We start from the raw sequence: 8,033 nt of genomic DNA on the forward strand, positions 1-8,033 counted from the left end.
AGTGTTTGCCTGGAGGATTTGCTGTCAGATAGCTCTGTACCTTACATATGAGTTTCCTTGACTATTCCAAATAATTTAGGAAGCTCTTTATTCACTGCCATTCATTTTCATTAAGACCAACTTTTGTTTTCTTTCTTTTAAACTGGATTTGCTTCAAATGAAAATTATTTTGAGTGGGCATATAAAAGTACAACTATTTTGGAAAACTGATATTTAAAAATATACCCTGTGATCCATCAATTCCACTCCTAAGAATTTGCCCAAGAGTATTGAACATAAAGGTCTGCAAAGAGACTAGTATAAGAAAATTTATGAACTCTACTCATAATGGCCTCAAATTGGAAACAACCCAAATGTTTATCAATATGGAAATAGATAAATTTGATGTAATTGTACAATGGAATACTACCAAACAATGAAAGGAACAAACTAATGAAACATGTAACAACAGGATAAATTTTAAAATCATTATGATGAGTGAAAGAAGCTAGATATTAAAGAGTGCAGGTTGAAACATTCCATTTTTATGGAGTTCGGGAACAGGCAAGTAATCCATAGTTATATTAAATAATTAGAAAAATGGTGATCTCTGCGAAGAGTTATCAACTGGTTGTGGACATGAAGGAATTTTTTAGGGTATTGGAAATGTTCCACATATTGACCTAGGTGGTAGTTATTTGGGTATATACTACATAGGCAAAAATTCCTTGAGTTGTACAATGAAGTTGCATGCTTTATGTATGTTGCACTTTGTGTGCACACGCGCACGCACACACACCTCTAACTAAAATGCAGTATTGTATACTTTGCTTGGTGCCTAAGAGGGTCCTAGCTATAATGCCCTTGGTCTTGGAAAAGGGTCCCTCTGTTAGTTGTCTCTTTTTATATAACTACTCCAAAAATTAGCAGCTTCAGATAACAAACAATATCTCACAGTTTGTTTGGGTCAGGAATTTGGGGGCAACTCAAAAGGATCTCTCATGAGTTTGCAACCAAGATGTCAGCCAGGATTGCAGTCATCTGAAGGCTTGACTGGGGTTGGATGATTCTCTTCAAGATAGCTCGTCTACATGACTATGATAACTGACTCACATGAAGGCCGCCATTCCTTGCTGAGGCTGTTTGTAGGACGCCTCAGTTACATGTCATATGGACCCCTCTGTAGAGCTGCTTGAGTGTTCTTACAGCAGAGCAACTGCCTGCCCCCAGAGCAAGTCCTAATCTCAAAGGTCACCTTCACTTCCTCCATATTCTATTCTGTAGAAGCCAATCACTATGTAGAGTCTATATTCAAGAAGAGGAAAGTTAGGCTCCACCTTCAAAAGGTCACTTGAAAAAAAAGATCAGGCCATATCATAGCTCAAACCATGGCATCTAAAATATAAGTATTCTAAACATTAGTTTATAAGGTGCTAGTCTTTCCCCTTTAGCATGTTAAATAAATTCCATGCCATTTTGTTTCATGTGGCCCTGAACTAACTGATCAGCAAAGATGGTTCTAGTGTGACATCAATTTTGAGCCAAGACTGAAAGTCATTTAAACAATCTAAGAAATGTTTTACCTCTCAAATTCTATGAGTCTCACCAAAGGGGCTCTCCTGTACCTTAAAAGCTAAGAAAAATTTCCCACTAGTCAAGGCCTACCTAGGACATACCTGGTCTTCCATATCTGAAGGAGTGCTTTTTGCAACACAGTTCCCTGGTCTAGATGTGAGATGAACAGGTAACAGAGAGATAAACATGCATCTATTATGGTGAGTTGGCAGGGAAGGAGGTCATGTTTGTGTTCCAGGCACTTCATTAAGCACTCACTTTACATTTGTCTTTTCAGAAGCTGGCCTTCCTTGCTTTGCTTTGGAGGATCATTAACTATCATTAAAAGAACCAATCTGGCTACTGTTACGTGCCTTAGAGCAATCCATCCAGAGTTGTTCGTGGGATACACAATTCTATCAGAAACCAACCTGTGATATCCAAGTCTGCCCTAAGTAGCTTTTGATTTGGTGATCATAGCAGAAACACCTGCCTGTTTTTCTTGACTCTTAGTGTGCGTGGCTTGTGGTCTGAATCAGTCATCACACAGGTACATTGTCCCTCTGGAGGTTGACTGCTTAACCCTTTAAGGTGCCTCTAAGGATCCTCCAAAGCAAATTTCATGTACACGAGGTCGTGTATATTTAGAATCAAAGTATCCTAAATGTACCACAAGCTTGAAAAACATTTATCTAGTTTTTTTGTGTGGTAATAAGAGAAAGTGTTTTATTGAAATAGATTCAATTCTTGCATATAAATTAGGGTTTTTTTTTCTTAAAAGGGTAGGCTAACTTTTGTAACTAACAATCCCCAAATTTCAGTGACTTAGCATAGTAAGAGTTATTATTGTTTATACAATGCCAGTGTAGACGTTGGGACATTCTTTTAAACAGCCCTACTCCACATGGTGACTCAGGGATTTAAGCCCTTCCATCTTGCAACATCACCATCTTCAATACATGACTTATAGGGCAGAAAGGGAAGAGAGTATGGGGAAGGTAGGCCAGATCCTTGACTGTCTTTGCCCAGAGTTGACACCCATCATTTCTGCTTACATTCTGATGGCCAAGACTTATCACATGGCCCTACTTAGATGCACAAAGGGCTGGGAAATGTAGTCAAGAAGAAAGCTGTTTGCCAGCAACATTTCTATACCGTGGAAGAAGAGTCCCAGTTTGGGGGGTCAAGTAGTCTTCCTCTGCCATACCCATGTTTCCAGATGAGGAAACTGAGGCTGAAAAAGTTTAGATAATTTTCTCAAGTTGTATAACTAGCATGTGGCAGATCTGGGATTTGAACCCTGGTCTATTTGATTCCTCCTCAGTCTGTGTTATTCCTACTACATTTTAAAAATGAGATATCTACATTTTAAACTTTACCTGGGCTTGGAAGTTCAACCACATTGAACTTTTCAGATTCTGAAAATCTTATCAGATTCTGGCCTCGACGGGAGGAAGGCTACAACAGTCTATGGCAAGCAACTTCAGTTTTGCCCCACAGCACAAAGAAGTCTTCCGGGTTGTCCTTCCAAACCTTCTTTGTCCCTGACAAGTCACTTTAGATTGATGGCTTTGCTGGATGGTCACTGGTTTTAATTTTGTTTCTGGATGGGGACTTTCAGATACCCTTAGCTCTGAGTTCTAGATCCCAGAAGGAGTCTCATGCTCAGTCATCTCTGACCTCAGCCCAGTCTCCTGGTCTCTGGTTCTCAGCCAGCCCATCTCCCAGCATGCTACCTTGCCAGAGAGGTGGTGGGGCCAGGGAATTGGACTTATAAAGTGGTTTCCTGTTAACTACTGATTAAAGTCTCTATTACAAGAAAACAAGAAGTGTTTTTCTATTCCCAGAGATATTTTAAAGTAAGAAATATTGATTTTAGCAAAGGTGTTTATGTTTCATTAAAATATTTGAATTTTACAAGCATTATCATTTTTAGTTTTGCTTATTACCTTCCACTCTTCTACTTGTATATGTAGTACATAGTCGCTAATCATAATGTACATACCGTTGTATTATTCTTGTTCACTTAACACATTGTAAACGTTTTCCAAATTAAATTGTTCTATAGTTCTTAAAAAAGCACGATGTATATAATAAAAGCAATTATCTCTTACTTTACCAAAAAGATTAGTAGCGAAGAGTTTATAGGTGTAAATTGAAGTGTAATACATGAATTTGCTAACTCTTCTTTCCCATGCAGATATTTCTCAGGAAGAAGTCATTCACAGAATTGCATATGGACATCGTCATACACACCTACGCCGTGGCGTCAGTGAATGGAGAAGGGGATGACCGAATATTAAGGTCACATTGAGAAGCCAATGTCTGTGGAATAGACCAACATTTTGAAAGTGGCTGAACTAGAAATTAAACCTCAGGTATGGCTGACTCCAAAGCTCTAGCACCTTCTACTGTATTTGGCTGTCTTCCACAACAACTTCAAAATGAGGAGGTTGAAATATGTTAATATGTTTTCAGAGATATGTTAATATGTTTCCAGACTCTGCTCTAAGGAGTTCTAGGTAGGTCCATGACGAATCACCTCCACCTTTTCTTTTCTTTTTTTTTTTTTTGAGTCAGGGGTCTGCCTCTGTCACGCAGGTTGGTGTGCAGCAGTGCCATGATCCAGCCTCAAAATCCTGGGATCAAGCAATCCTGTGACCTTAGCCTCCCAAATAGCTGGGACTACAGGCATGTGCCACCATGTCTGGCTAATTTTTATTTTTATTTTTTGAAGAGATGGGGTCTTGCTATGTTGTCTAGGCTGGTCTCAAGCTCCTAGGCTCTCACAATCCTCCTGCCTGAATCTCCGAAAGTGATGGAATTACAGGAATAAGCCACTGCTCCTGGCCCTCCACTTTTATCTGTTTCATATATTGGGCTTTCCTGTAAAATATCTTCCAAGAGATTTAGCAGGAATCTATTGGGGCCTACTCTGGGCTTTCACAATCCCGTGGCTGTTAATAGATGACTCCCAAGGTCCCTTCTGCCATTAACACTCTTGTAGTTAAAAATGTGGTTCTACAATAGTTTGGCCTTTCAGAGCAGCAGAGAAAAAGTGGGGTGTCCTAAGGTCTGATTGCCATCTCTACCTTGCGAGTGGTCGTTAGAGGAACCCAAATCCTCAAACCCTGTAACAAACATAGAATTCTTTTTTCCCTCTCCTTATTGGTCCAGATTTATTGATCGGGTTTCAAATAAAATAATATAGATGCTAATCAGAGGAAACAATACCTTTGTGCTCTTCCAACTATCTTAATGCAGCTTAATGCAGTTTTTCATCAGAATATTTTAAAATTTAAAGACATGTTTACTATTTTTCCTCAATGTAAAGATCATTCATGCACATATGAAGGTCAGAACATTTTTTAAAAAGTAAAATGTGAATAATCTCATTGACTCAGAGTTGATGATGATGTTCACATTTATTGAATGCGCCAGGTTGTTGTGAACACTTTGTATGTCTTATTTAATTACACTATATGTAGCCCATTGCTGCATGATGAGCAGGCTGTGAAGTTGAATGCCCACAAATGGAATTTAGCGTTATTAGACAAGATCCCACACTAAGAGGAAAGGAAAGGTGAAACTCAGCTGAGTTTTCCTGGGAGCTGGTTGCTGAGGTGGTTGTAAGGAAGACTCGGCCTGAAAAGCTCGAGTCCACAGGTTGAATGCGGGCCCTTTCTTTCTTCGTTCCTGCCTTTTCTTCTACTCCCCAGGCCTGTGAAACATCCTCAGATCTTTGCCTTTGTCCCCTAGGTATGAGTCTCTCTACTTGTAACAGAGGATTGTCCCTGTCCTCTGGAACTTAGCTCTGGTGTGAAGACAAGATAGCTCGGGGAAAGAAATGCTGGGTTTTGAGTCAGAACACAGCACACAGGGAAGGAATTAATTGAGAATTCTTCCCAAACTGTAAGATCACTGCTCAGCCATGTTATCAGAAGAACATACGGGAAAACTGTGTCAATGTCCTTAGGAACTGTGGGATGGTTTGCTAATTCCCTGTAGGGAAACAACAGCAGACTCGAATTTCTTGACTTTTGACTGGTTGTTTATTTGTGTATTTACTTTTACATGTATGTACTGTTATGGGATCCTTAGGGTGTTGCTTTACCAGCTGGAAACCTCTGTGGCTAGCAGTGCCTCTTCTTGGGTTTTGCTCACACCCGCTGGGCTCCTTTTGCCCACTTGGCCCGTCAGGCTGCACGTGGCTCCTGCTTCCAGCCCAGATCCCACACCTGTCAGGGTGTGTGAGTGAGCGAGTGCAGGGTCCAGCCACTGCACACAGCCAGGTGTGCCAGCTGTGGTGGGGCAGGGCAGCTCCAGGTGGCAGTACAGGCGCCAGCTCTGTGCAAGGCTGCAGCTGGACCAGACATACGGCAAACAGCTTCTGCTGTGGGTACCAGCATGTGCACAAGGGGAATGCAATAACACCAGAAAGCTCAGAGACACTAGGAACCACAAAGCCCCAAAGAGGGAGTTATAGCATGTCACAGCCATGACTCGGGGAGCCCTGAGGTCTGGGCTCCCAGAAGGTCCACAGCTCTTCTCTCCTTCTTGTCACCACAATGTGGTGAGCAGGGGACATGTTTCATTCCTGTTTGTGTTATAGCTCTTTCTGTCCCACCACTCAGCAGGTCCTGAGTTCTTGTCCCATGTCCAGGAAGAATGAGGCACGTGGGCAACTGAAGAGTGAGCAAGATGGAAAGGAGCTTCATTGAATGACAGAATAGCTCTGAGGAGACCCGAAGTGAGTAGCTCCTTTCCACAGGCAGGCCATGCTGATGAGTGTCCAGCTCTCAGTGGAGAGGAGACCCATAGTGGGCAGCTCCTTTCCACAGGCAGATCATCCTGACCAGTATGCAAGTGTGGCTGAATCCAGGGATTTTATGGGCTTAGAAGGGAGGAACTGCATGATGATTAGTCCATGGGTGGCCATGGGCATACCTGGAAAAAGCACCATAAATTTTCACTCTGGGTCATGGACACCACCTGGGACTGGCAGCCTGGCCCCTAGGCTTCAGGCTGTCCCTGGTTTGAAGGTGGGTCTTTGCCAGGGACCCACCTCTTCCCTCCTAGGAACCTGTCTGCCTCCTGCCACCATCAACATGCCCTCCATGGCACCCAGGCTGTTCACACCAAGGGGCGCCTGCAGGCCTGCATCAAGTCTCCCTCAGCCCTCCTGGCCTCCCTTCCTGAGCTCGTTGGTGCTCAGTTTCAGAGGGTGCCAAGGCAGTGGGGAATGTCTGGCATGCCAGTGCTCCCCTGAGCGTGTACACACCTAGCTGGGCTATGACAGCACCCAGTTTCAGGCTCTGAAATTGGAGCAGGTGCCGGGAGTTGGGAGAGGCCAGGGAGTGGAAGCAGGCACTTCCAAGCCTGTGGGGGCAGGGGGCTTCCCATGCCCCTGAGAGTACAGGGATGCCTGGGTCTGGAGCTGTGTCAATGTGGCTGCTGCTGCACTGGGGAGTGAGGGGCTCTTGCCCAGCCAACTCGGTCGGGGGTGGGACTCCCACCTATTCCCACCCTGCTCTGGCTCTGTGGAACACATAGCCCCAGCTGTACCTTCCCCACTGCAGCTGGCATCCCCACAGTGGCTGCTCCAAATAGGCCACCGCCACCATCAGTACCCTGGGCTTTGGAAAGATAATGGCTGCTAGTTGTGCAAACTTTTCAAAATAGACTCTTCACTCTAGTTATTGTTTATGAATTTGTGAGTATGCATTTGTGTGTGTGGCAAATTTGGGGAAAGACATTGAGTCATATGAATTCATCATAGTGGAACATAAGTCAGAACTCAGTTTCACAATTTCCCAGGGTTATGCAATGAGAGTCAGACTAGCTCAGAGTCTTTGAAATATTGTAGACGACTCAAATATTGTGTGCATTTTCTCAGAAAAGTTACAGTATTTAAATTATTATTTAATTGTATTGTAACTTAGTCTGAAGTCTGCTCTTAGACTGAAGAGCCGAAAGCAGATTCAGTTCCCCTTTACATTTATCCATAAGGATGGTTTGTCTGTGCCGAATGGGGGAATGGGACATCAACCACCACTTATAACCCTGCTTATAACTTCATAACGTTATCGCTGGGAAATTTCATTCCTGCTTGCTCATGACTTAAAAAAAATACATCCCATTTATACATTTAGAATTACCATGACAAAATAGGCCCCTCCCCTAAAACACCCATAAGTATTCATAATATATTTAAAGGAGATAAATTACCCAACACTGACTCTGAAGAATAACCCAGGGAGCTGGTGATTAAAATACTTCGGCCTTATGAAAGGAACATATCTTTGGATCAGATTCATTTCCTTTTGGCATTTATGCAGAACGGGGAGTCGATCTCTGCAGATTCTAATTTACAACAATGTCAACATTTAAAATAGACCACTAATAAAGACACCAAGAACAAACATGCCTCTAACCTGAGGTACGTCAAATAACCCTTCCCTTGTATGTTTGTTGTTTTGACATTAAATGCGAATAAATAG

Source organism: Rhinopithecus bieti, unplaced genomic scaffold (genome assembly GCF_001698545.2).
Source record: "Rhinopithecus bieti isolate Rb0 unplaced genomic scaffold, ASM169854v2 scaffold_7681, whole genome shotgun sequence".
NCBI classification, from domain to species: Eukaryota; Metazoa; Chordata; class Mammalia; order Primates; family Cercopithecidae; genus Rhinopithecus; species Rhinopithecus bieti.